Raw genomic sequence first — 13,277 nt, 5'->3', positions numbered from 1 at the left:
GAAAAAACTTTCTTTATGAAGATAATGAAGACATATTTAAATGAAGTAGGGAAAAAAATTTGCTCAAGATTTACAGTCAGTGAGTATTCCGTTAAATATATATTGAGCCTGTCAATGATATACTGACAACAAGACTTTCATATTAATTTTACCCCAGAAGTTTATGTGTACAACAATTCTATAGTTTCCCAAAGAAATTAAGAAAGGTGTTTAATTGCATTGCAAGTCACATAAAATTTGATTCTTTTGATCACAGTCTGAATCACGAAAAAATATTTACTTTCATGTCATAACTTTCTTCAGCTGATGAGACACGTGTGAATAAATTCTGATAAGTGTGTAGGACCACAGAGATTTTTCCACGGGAAGGCAGGATTCTAAAATCAACATTTTCAATACAACTGAGTCGGTGAGTTTAAAAACGTGTCATACTAAATTTTACATGACACACAAAACTGATAATTATCCACAAAGTATTTTTGTGGGTAGATTAGTTTGTACCTAATACATACTCCACACTGAACATATTTTTACATTATTACTATCACTATACATTACAATCACCTTTTTTTAACTTGATGATTTAGAATTACATTCCATAAAAATGCATACATCAAGATGATACAGTGTTTATGTTTTAAATTACATTATCACATTATTAAATCCAGCATATACCTTACCTAATAGTCAACAAGTTAGGAAATAAAGATATGAAACCTTTATAAAAGATATTTAATAATAATGTTACACTGACAATGAAAATAAAAAAATTGTGATAGAGAAAAAGCATTAGAACTGAAAATACTGTGTAAGATATCATCAAATATAACTAACCAAAAATTGCCATGACTCATTCACATTGAAAAAAAAAACAACTTTGAAGTTTATAGGCAACAAGTTCAACAGAAATAGAGCACAAGCTCGAATCTGGATAAGAAGCTGGCCATGGTCTTGTCAAAATTTCACGTCAAATATAAGAAATATCCATTGCCAGTATTTGGCTAGCAAGAGAACAGTAGGGAAAATGACGGCTTAAAGTTCCTGATCATAAGAGTAACAAAAAGTCCAGGCAATGCACTAATTTTGATGAACTACAGAATTATGGTTGTTTAAGCCATTGCTCAAGGTAAACACTCAAAATAAGGAAAAATCTGGAGTGAATAATGATAAATTGTTACTCACTACATACAAGAAGTGTTGAACAGAAGAGAGAAACATAATATAAATAATTTAGATCAAAGTATAGGAAGAACGCACCTAATGACTCGACGTGTGCCGTGGGACAATAGTGCTCGTATATTGAACACTTGTGAGGAAAACTGTTTGGGTTACTCCTTCAGTTGATGTATTCTTTATAATTGTATGTTGAATGTAATAAATGCCACATAGCTTTAAAATCCTGATATTCATTTGGAAACACCCAGTATTCACTGCACTGGAATGTCATAATAAGCAAAACCTGATTTACCAAATACTGTTAATTATGTGGTTATGTGTTATGTGACTTTTATATTATTATTTATGTTGATTGTCTTGATAATGTAGTCTCACTTAATAACTACTTTAAATATAAATTAATTGTGGTGATGTAACCTATATCACATGTACAAACATTGTAGTGAAGGAGTTGCACAGAAATAGAAAATCACCAAAAACAAACACATTACCATGCCTGCTACAGCGTATGAAAGTCGTTAAGGAAAACAGCTTCCTGCCATCTCAGAATGTATAAATATAGTTCTTGTGTGGTACACAAGTGATTCTTATACCATTCTTCCTGCTAAACAGTGGAAACTTACAATAATGATGATGATGATGATGATGATGACGATGGAGGTGGGTAACGATCTTGCATTATTCTCTCCAAATTAGAAGACAAAGGCTCATTTATATTGAATTCTGGAGACTGGTGGCCAGGGGAGAGCAACAATTCGTCCTTGCACTCACAAACCAGTTCTGGATGATGTGACAGGGGTCCTGTCATCTTTTAACACATCACCACCATTGGGAAACAAATATTTTATGATTGGATAAATCATTGATAGTAATGAGACGTTGGAGAGTAGTCAAGGTGCCCATGGAATACCGTGATATGGCAGCCCAAATCATTGCCAGCCCCCCACCACACTTGTCTTTTGGGATGTAAACTCAGCCAGAAGTTGGAAATAGCATGATATATATGATCAAGTGACTTTTTGCATTTCCAACAGTCTAGGTTTTATAACTTCAGCACCACGTTTTCCTGTCACAGACATCTGCATAACTGATGAGCAGTTGTATAATTGCAGCTCGCCGTGTAGTTCCCTACTTGTGGACCTCACTTTGTGCTGTTTGATGCTTACAAAGTTTTTGAATGTGACATTCAGTTCTGTAGTGACTTTTGCAGCTGTCCTCTTATTTTTGCATCACAAGCCTCTTCAGTGGCCTTCGGTCATGATTACTCAATACACTCGTTCTTCCATGTTGTGGTTCAATGGGACATGTTTTTACACTTTCTATGTATGCAGTATAAATCTTCAATGTAGTGCCTCTTGAAACACACACAAAAAAAAAAAAAAAAAAAAAAAAATTCAGCTGCATTGGTTATGAGGTACCCACTATGTGAGCACTAACAATTGGCCCACTTTCAAATTCACTTAGCTCACACATAATGCATTCACAGCTGAACATGTCATAGAATGAAATAATCAAACAATGGAAAATCCAGGATGGAATGTAACAATATTAGAGAGGGAAAGTTGGTACTCACAACATAGTGGAGATGCTGAGTCACGATAGGCCGAAAGCTATAATTGTGTGAATCTTTTTGTTGCGCCTATCGTGACTCAGCATCTACACTATAAGGAATGAAATAACACACACATGGCTGTCACTCCCACCTGTTGGCTGTTTGCTGTACTAACTAAGGTTGGATTTGAAAGTTATTTATTGCATTACTCAGGGCAGTGATCCTCCCATAATCCCGATTTAAGAACAGCTAATTGCATGCCAACACTGCCATACATTTCCAAATAATATGGCAGATTGGATAAGGTGGGCTACAATTTCGAAGCATAATTATATGCCCTAAAGGGGAGAAACATGAGAGAAAGAGTGATCATTCTGCACTTTGTCACAGTAGTTGAAAGGGTGTCAGATGCTGCAGAACTCATGGATTGTAAATGCTATAAAGCGAGACTACAATGTTTTGGGCCAGTTCACTAAACCAGATGAGGGGATCCTCAATCTGTTAGACAATGATGAATATGAAGCAAATGTTCAAAAATGTGGAAAGTACACAGATACTGCGAAACTCACTATTTCTCAAATGTCATGTCAAATAGCGGAACAGCTTTCAAAATCTTCTGCAAACTTACACATTCTGATGCCCCCACGGTACAATATGTAATGCTGATACACAGCTTTGCTTTGTTCCCCGACAAGAATAGAACAACATAGTGCAACAGTAATGTATGGTTTATACCTAAATACAAAGGTCTTTCACAAAATGTATGAGAGCACCACAATAAATTATTTCATGGTGGCTAAATGACAGCAGTAAAGAAGCTCTACCAACCAGATGTAACTGAGGAGGAGAAGAAAATATTACTTTAAGTAATTATAAATTCTGATGAAGTCACACTATCAGAGTAAATTTACTAAATGAACAATGGAAAAAATGTTTACCGATGTCATACAAGAAATTTAATTATTTCCTAAAAAAAGTCTAATGGATTTCGTTCGATAACTAAAAATCTACTATGAAATGTGCCAGTATAAATACAGAAAGGAAAGCTCTGGCAGGATACTGACAATCCAATACTTCTGGTATTCACTGAGAGCCAGATGTGCATTATCTCAATCCGTGACGTGTGTAGTTGTGGATGCATTATACGGAGCAAAGTGAATTCAAAAGTGGGCCACTTGTTGGTGCTCATTTAGTGGGTACCCTAAACAATGCAGCTGACGTTTTTGGTGTTTCAAGAGCCACTACATCGAAGATGTATACTGCATACACAGAAAGTGAAAAAACGTCACCCACTGAATCACAACACGGAAAAATGAGTGTATTGAGTGATCATAACAGAAGGTCACTGAAGAGGGTTGTGATGAAAATAAAGAGGACAACTGCAAAAGTCACTACAGAACTAAATGTCACATTCAAAAACTTTGTAAACACACAATAAAACAAAGGGAGGACCATAAGCAGCGAACTACATGGTAAGCTAGAATTATACAACCGCTCATCAGTTATGCAGATGTCTGTTATAGGAAAACATGGTGCTGGAGTCATAAAACTTGGACTGTGGGAAATGCAAGAAAGTCACTTGATTATATATGTTTTGTATCATGCTGTTTCCAACTTCTGGCTGAGTTTACATGCAAAGAGAAAAATGTGGTGGGCGTATGACAATGATTTGGGGAGCCATATCACGGTATTCCGTGGTCACCTTAATTACTCTCCACAGTCTCATTACTGTCAATGATTGATAGACCATTCTGGCTGATCAGGTCCATCCTATGGAGCAATATTTGTTTCCCAATGATGATGCTGTGTTCCAAGATGACGGGACCCATGTGCATGTAACTCACATCATCCATGACTGGTTTGTGAGCACAAGGATGAATTTTTGCTCTCCCCTGGCCACCGGTCTCCAGATTTCAATATAACTGAGCCTTTGTCTACTACTTTGGAGAGAATAATACAAGATTGGTATCCATCTCCATCATCATTACCATAAGTTGCCACTGTTCAGCAGGAAGAATGGTATAAGAATCGCTTGTATACCGTACAAGAACTGTATTTATCCATTCTGAGATGACTGGAAACTGTTTTGCACACCAATAGTTTTCCTACGCTGTAGTATGCATCATAATGTGGTTTCTTTTTGGTGTTTCTCTATTTTTGTCTAACTCCTGTACTACACTGTTTGTACATGTGATATAGGGTACATCGCCACAATTAATTTATATTTAAAGAAGTTACTAAATGATACTACATAATCAACACAGTCAACATAAATAATAATGTAAAAGTCACAAAACACATAATCATATAATTAACAATATTTGGTATATCAGGTTTACTTATGATGTTCCAGTGCAGCAAATAATGGGTGTGTCAAAATGAGTATCAAAGTTTTAAAGCTTTGTTGCATTTATTATATTCAACTTGCAATTACAAATAATACATCAACTGAAACAGCAGCTCACACAGTTTTCCTTGCAAGTGTTCAATATGAACTCCATCTGTCACACTGCATACACAGAGCCAATAGAAGAGTTCTTCCTATACCATGATCAAAGTATCTGGAGTAACTGTTGCAACAACTGCTTCAATCCCGTTTCTTAAGTTGGGCATATCAGCTGGTAGCAGAGGCACATGCCCAAGGTCCTTTATGACCTGAATGTAAAAATCAAATAGAATCACATCAGGTGAACGAGGAGGCTGTGCAAAACAAGCTCTGCCTTCTGGCCCCATCTGACTAATCCAGTGGTTGGGTACGCCGTCGTTTAACCAATCGTGCACTGAGGTGGCATACCACCCTGGTACCAAATAAAGTTCTATGATTCAGCTTCTTCCAGTTGTAGAAAGAGCCATAGTTCTACTGGATTGAGGTAAGAAACTCCAGCTGCAGTTGCTTCACCAAAAAAGGAAGGCTCAGATGTTGTTGTTGTTGTGGTCTTTAGTCCAGAGAATGGTTCAATGCAGATCTCCATGCTACTCTATCCTGTGAAAGCTTCTTCATCTCGCAGTACCTCCAGCAACCTACATCCTTCTGAATCTTCTTAGTGTATTCATCTCTTGGTCGCCCTCTATGACTTACCCTCCATGCTGCCTTCCAATACTAAATTGGTGATCCCTTGATGCCTCAGATCATGTCCACCGACTGATCCCTTCTTCTAGTCGAGTTGTGCCACAAAATTCTCTTCTCCCCAATTCTATTCAATACCTCCTCATTAGTTATGTAATCTACCCATCTAATCTTCAGCATTCTTCTGTAGCACCACATTTCGAAAGTTTCTATTCTCTTCTTGTCAAAACTATTTATCGTCCATGTTTCACTTCCATACATGGCTACACTCCATACAAATACTTTAAGAAATGACATCTTGATATTTAAATCTATACTCGATGTTAACAAATTTACCTTCTTCAGAAATACTTTCCTTGTCATTGCCAGTCTATTTTATATACTCTCTACTTCAACCATCATCAGTTATTTTGCTCCCCAAATAGCAGAACTCATTTATTACTTTTAGTGTCTGATTTCCTAATCTAATTCCCTCAACATCACCCAACTTAAATCGACTACATTCCATTGTACTCACTTTGCTTTTGTTGATGTTCATCTTATATCCTCCTTCCCAGACAATGTCCATTCCATTCAACTGCTCTTCCAAGTCCTTTGCTGTCTCTGACAGAATTACAATATCATGGGCGATCCTCAAAGTTTTCATTTCTTCTCCATAGATTTTAATACCTACTCTGAATTTTTCTTTTGTTTCCTTTACTGCTTGCTCAATATACAGATTGAATAACATCGGGGAAAGGCTACAACCCTGTCTCACTCCCTTCCCAACCACTGCTTCCCTTTCATGTCCCTCGACTCTTATAACTGCCACCTGGTTTCTGTACAAATTGTAAATAGCCTTTCGCTCCCTGTATTTTACCCCTGCCACCTTTAGAATTTGAAAGAGAGTATTCCAGTCAACATTGTCAAAAGCTTTCTCTAAGTCTACAAATGCTAGAAACGTAGGTTTGGCTTTCCTTAATCTTTCTTCTAAGATAAGTCGTAGAGTCATTATTGCCTCACGTGTTCCAATATTTCTACGGAATCCAAACTGATCTTCCCCGATGTCAGCTTCTACCAGTTTTTCCATTCGTCTGTAAAGAATTTGTGTTAGTATTTTGCAGCTGTGACTTATTAAACTGATAGTTCGGTAATTTTCACATCTGTCAACACCTGCTTTCTTTGGGATTGGAATTATTATATTCTTCTTGAAGTCTGAGGGTACTTCACCTGTCTCATACATCTTCCTCACCAGATGATAGAGTTTTGTCAGGGATGGCTCTCCCAAGGCTATCAGTAGTTCTAATGGAATGTTGTCTACTCCCAGGGCCTTGTTTTGACTTAGGTCTTTCAGTGCTCTGTCAAACTCTTCAGGCAGTATCATATCTTCATCTTCATCTACATCCTCTTCCATTTCCATAATATTGTCCTCAAGTACATTGCCCTTATATAGACACTATATACTCCTTCCACCTTTCTGCTTTCCCCTCTTTGCTTAGAACTGGGTTTCCATCTGAGCTCTTGATATTCATACAAGTGGTTCTCTTTTCTCCGAATGTCTCTTTAATATTCCTGTAGGCAGTATCTATCTTACCCCTAGTGAGATATGTCTCTAGATCCTTACATTTGTCCTCTAGCCATCCCCGCTTAACCACTTTGCACTTCCTGTCAATCTCATTTATGAGACTATGTATTCCTTTATGCCTACTTCATTTACTGCATTTTTATATTTTCTCCTTTCATCAATTAAATTCAATATATCTTCTGTTACCCGAAGATTTCTACTAGCCCTTTTCTTTTTACCTACTTGATCCTCTGCTGCCTTCACTATTTCATCCCTCAAAGTTACCCATTCTTCTTCTACTTTATTTCTTTCCCCCAGTCCTGTCAATCATTCCCTAATGCTCTCCCTGAAACTCTCTACAACCTCTGGTTCTGTCAGTTTATCCAGGTCCCAGCTCCTTAAATTTCCACTTTTTTGCAGTTTCTTCAATTTTAATCTACAGTTTATAACCAATGGATTGTGGTCTGTGTCCACATCTGTCCATGGAAATGTCTTACAGTTTAAAATGTGGTTGCTAAATCTCTGTCTTATCATTATATAATCTCTCTGAAACGTTCCAGAATCTCCAGGCCTCATCCATGTATACAACCTTTTTTCATGCTTCTTGAGCCAAATGTAGCTATGATTAAGTTATGCTCTGTGCAAAATTCTACCAGGCAGCTTCCTCTTTCATTCCTTACCCCCATTCCATATTCACCAACTATACTTCCTTCTCTTCCTTTTCCTACTATCGAATTCCAATCCCCCATGACTATTAAATTTCCGTCTCCCTTCACGATCTGAATAATTTCTTTTATCTCAGCATATATTTCATCAATATCTTTGTCATCTGTGGAGCTAGATGGCATATAAACTTGCACTACTGTGGTAGGCGTGGGCTTCGTGACTATCATGGCCACAATAATGCGTTCACTATGGTGTTTGTGGTAGCTTACCCACACTCCTATTTTTTAAAATTCATTATTAAACCTGCTCCTCCATTACCCCTATTTGATTTTGTATTTATAACCCTGTATTCACCTGACCAGAAGTTTTGTTCCTCCTGCCACCGAACTTCACCAATTCCCACTATACCTAACTTCATTCTATCCATTTCCATTTTTAAATTTTCTAATCTATCTGCCCAATTAAGGGATCTGACATTCCATACTCCGATCCATAGAACGCCAGTTTTCTTTCTTCTGATAATGTCCTCCTGAGTTGTTCCCGCCTGGGGAGCCGAATGTAGTACTATTTTACCTCCGGAATATTTTACCCATCATTTAACCACAAAGTAAAGCTGCATGCCCTCGGGAAAAATTACAGCTGTAGTTTCCCCTTGCTTTCAGCCGTTCACAGTACCAGCACAGCAAGGCCATTTTGGTTAGTGTTACAAGCCTAGATTAGTCAATCACCCAGACTGTTGCCCCTGCAACTACTGAAAAGGCTGCAGCCCCTCTTCAGAAACCACATGTTTGTCTGGCCTCTCAACAGATACCCCTCAGTTGTGGTTGCACCTACAGTACGCTATCTGTATCACTGAGCATGCAAGCCTCCCCACCAATGGCAAGGTCCATGGTTCATGGGGGGAGGCTGAGACTGGGCACAAAAAATCTTCAATTTAGGGGAGTCTTGCTACACCTGTACCATCCCGTGAAAATTTTCTGATCCCCGATGTGCACATTGTGTGTGTTCACATTTGCACTTAAGTGAAATATTGATTAATCGTCAAAGATGACATGATCCAGAAAATCTCCATCATACAACAACATCATGTTTCCAAAGCTATGACATTAACTGCTGTACCTTGGGGGATCAGTTATATCTCTTATTAATTTATTGGGTATAAATCTCTCAATTGCTGCTGATATTTCTTCTTTGACTTTAAGCCACATCTGGTCTGCGCTTACATAGTTAGTTTGGAAGGAGTGAACACTGGCACTTAGGAAGGTGTCAGGCAAATTTTTATCTGCATCGCTTTAAACATATATGTTTTGCATGTATTTTGGGTGGATTTGGGTATTACAGTATTTATTCTCTCTACAAAGATCCTGTGGTCAATAGTCCCTGTATCCATCATGGTATTCCTCATTTGTTCACGATTATTTGTTGCTAAGAGATCAAGTACGTTTTTGCAACCATTTACACTTCAAGTGGGCTCCAAAAATAATTGTTCAACATCATTTTCAGAGAAAGCATTTAGTACAATTTCAGATGACATTTTATGCCTAAGTTTAATTTTAAACATGTATTTTCACCAACACATTGAAGTCATCACCAACTATAATTTTATGAATTGGGTACCTGTTTGAAATGAGACTCAAGTTTTCTTTGAACCTTTCAGCACTGGTATCATTTCAGTCAGGTGTCAGCATCCACGCATATACAGACACAAGCAGACCTATTTAAAGACCAAAACCCACATCCTTTCGTCTTTCCTTCTCCTTCCCTCTTTCCTGACGAAGCAGCCGTTGGTTGCGAAAGCTAGAATTTTGTGTGTTTGTTTGTGTGTCTATCGACGTGCCAGCACTTTCGTTTGGTAAGTCACATCATCTTTTATATATATATGAAATCCCCAAACCACCTTCCCTACCCTCTGGCTCCTATCCTTGTAACCGCCCCCGGTGCAAAACCTGTCCCATGCACCCTCCCACCACCACCTACTCCAGTCCTGTAACCCGGAAGGTGTACACGATCAAAGGCAGAGCCACGTGTGAAAGCACCCACGTGATTTACCAACTGACCTGCCTACACTGTGATGCATTCTATGTGGGAATGACCAGCAACAAACTGTCCATTCGCATGAATGGACACAGGCAGACAGTGTTTGTTGGTAATGAGGATCACCCTGTGGCTAAACATGCCTTGGTGCACGGCCAGCACATCTTGGCACAGTGTTACACCGTCCGGGTTATCTGGATACTTCCCACCAACACCAACCTATCCGAACTCCGGAGATGGGAACTTGCCCTTCAGTATATCCTCTCTTCTCGTCATCCGCCAGGCCTCAATCTCCGCTAATTTCAAGTTGCCGCCACTCATACCTCACCTGTCTTTCAACAACTTCTTTGCCTCTACACTTCCACCTCGACTGACATCTCTGCCCAAACTCTTTGTCTTTAAATATGTCTGCCTGTGTCTGTATGTGTGGATGGATATGTGTGTGTGTGTGTGGGTGTGTGCGAGTGTATACCTGTCCTTTTTTCCCCCTAAGGTAAGTCTTTCCGCTCCCGGGATTGGAATGACTCCTTACCCTCTCCCTTAAAACTATATATATATATATATATATATATATATATATATATATATATCGACCTGCCAGCGCTTTTGTTTAGTAAGTCTCATCTTCTTTGTGTGTGTGTGTGTGTGTGTGTGTGTGTGTGTGTCTATATATATATATATATATATATATAGACACACACACACACACACACACACACACACACACACACACACACACAAAGAAGATGAGACTTACCAAACAAAAGCGCTGGCAGGTCGATAGACACACAAACACAAACATACACATGAAATTCAAGCTTTCGCAACAAACTGTTGCCTCATCAAGAAAGAGGGAAGGAGAGGGAAAGACGAAAGGATGTGGGTTTTAAGGGAGAGGGTAAGGAGTCATTCCAATCCCGGGAGCGGAAAGACTTACCTTAGGGGGAAAAAAGGGGTATACACTTGTGCACACACACACACACACACACACACACACACACACACACACACAGATATCCATCCGCACATACACAGACACAAGCAGACATTTGTAAAGGCAAAGAGTTTGGGCAGAGATGTCAGTCGAGGCGGAAGTACAGAGGCAAAAATGTTGTTGAAACGCAGGTGAAGTGTGAGCGGCGGCAAATTGAAATTAGCGGAGATTGAGGCCTGGCGGGTAACGAGAAGAGAGGATATACTGAAGGGCAAGTTCCCCTCTCCGGAGTTCTGACAGGTTGGTGTTAGTGGGAAGTATCCAGATAACCCGGACGGTGTAACACTGTGCCAAGATGTGCTGGCCGTGCACCAAGGCATGTTTAGCCACAGGGTGATCCTCATTACCAACAAACACTGTCTGCCTGTGTCCATTTATGTGAAAGGACAGTTTGTTGCTGGTCATTCCCACATAGAAAGCTTCACATAGTAGGCAGGTCAGTTGGTAAATCACGTGGGTGCTTTCACACGTGGCTCTGCCTTTGATCGTGTACACCTTCCGGGTTACAGGACTGGAGTAGGTGGTGGTGGGAGGGTGCATGGGACAGGTTTTACACCGGGGGCGGTTACAAGGGTAGGAGCCAGAGGGTAGGGAAGGTGGTTTGGGGATTTCATAGGGATGAACTAAGACTTTACGAAGGTTAGGTGGACGGTGGAAAGAAACTTGGTGGAGTGGGGAGGATTTCATGAAGGATGGATCTCATTTCAGGGCAGGATTTGAGGAAGTTGTATCCCTGCTGGAGAGCCACATTCAGAGTCTGATCCAGTCCCGGAAAGTATCCTGTCACAAGTGGGGCACTTTTGGGGTTCTTCTGTGGGAGGTTCTGGGTTTGAGGAGATGAGGAAGTGGCTCTGGTTATTTGCTTCTGTACCAGGTCGGGAGGGTAGTTGCGGGATGCGAAAGCTGTTTTCAGGTTGTTGGTGTAATGGTTCAGGGATTCCGGACTGGAGCAGATTCGTTTGCCACGAGGACCTAGGCTGTAGGGAAGGGGCCGTTTGATGTGGAATGGGTGGCAGCTGTCATAATGGAGGTACTGTTGCTTGTTGGTGGGTTTGATGTGGACGGACGTGTGAAGCTGGCCATTGGACAGGTGGAGGTCAACGTCAAGGAAAGTGGCATGGGATTTGGAGTAGGACCAGGTGAATCTGATGGAACCAAAGGAGTTGAGGTTGGAGAGGAAATTCTGGAGTTCTTCTTGACTGTGAGTCCAGATCATGAAGATGTCATCAATAAATCTGTACCAAACTTTGGGTTGGCAGGCCTGAGTAACCAAGAAGGCTTCCTCTAAGCGGCCCATGAATAGGTTGGCGTACGAGGGGGCCATCCTGGTGCCCATGGCTGTTCCCTTTAATTGTTGGAATGTCTGGCCTTCGAAAGTGAAGAAGTTGTGGGTCAGGATGAAGCTGGCTAAGGTAATGAGGAAAGAGGTTTTTTGGTAGGGTGGCAGGTGATCGGCGTGAAAGGAAGTGCTCCATCGCAGTGAGGCCCTGGACGTGCGGAACATTTGTGTATAAGGAAGTGGCATCAATGGTTACAAGGATGGTTTCCGGGGATAGGGATTCCAGGCGTTCGAGAAAGTGGTTGGTGTCTTTGATGAAGGATGGGAGACTGCATGTAATGGGTTGAAGGTGTTGATCTACGTAGGCAGAGATACGTTCTGTGGGGGCTTGGTAGCCAGCTACAATGGGACGGCCGGGATGATTGGGTTTGTGAATTTTAGGAAGAAGGTAGAAGGTAGGGGTGCGGGGTGTTGGTGGGGTCAGGAGTTTGATGGAGTCAGGTGGAAGGTTTTGTAGGGGGCCTAAGGTTCTGAGGATTCCTTGAAGCTCCGCCTGGACATCAGGAATGGGATTACCTTGGCAAACTTTGTATGTAGTGTTGTCTGAAAGCTGACGCAGTCCCTTAGCCACACACTCCCGATGATCAAGTACCACGGTTGTGGAACCCTTGCCCGCCGGAAGAATGACGATGGATCGGTCAGCCTTCAGATCACGGATAGCCTGGGCTTCAGCAGTGATGATGTTGGGAGTAGGATTAAGGTTTTTTAAGAAGGATTGAGAGGCAAGGCTGGAAGTCAGAAATTCCTGGAAAGTTTGGAGAGGGTGATTTTGAGGAAGAGGAGGTGGGTCCCACTGTGACGGAGGACGGAACTGTTCCAGGCAGGGTTCAATTTGGATAGTGTCTTGGAGAGTTGGACCATTAGGAGTACGATTAGGATTAGGATCATTTTTCTTCGTGGCAAAGT

This window comes from Schistocerca piceifrons, unplaced genomic scaffold, assembly GCF_021461385.2.
Source record: "Schistocerca piceifrons isolate TAMUIC-IGC-003096 unplaced genomic scaffold, iqSchPice1.1 HiC_scaffold_730, whole genome shotgun sequence".
NCBI classification, from domain to species: Eukaryota; Metazoa; Arthropoda; class Insecta; order Orthoptera; family Acrididae; genus Schistocerca; species Schistocerca piceifrons.
This window is presented reverse-complemented; position numbering follows the sequence as displayed.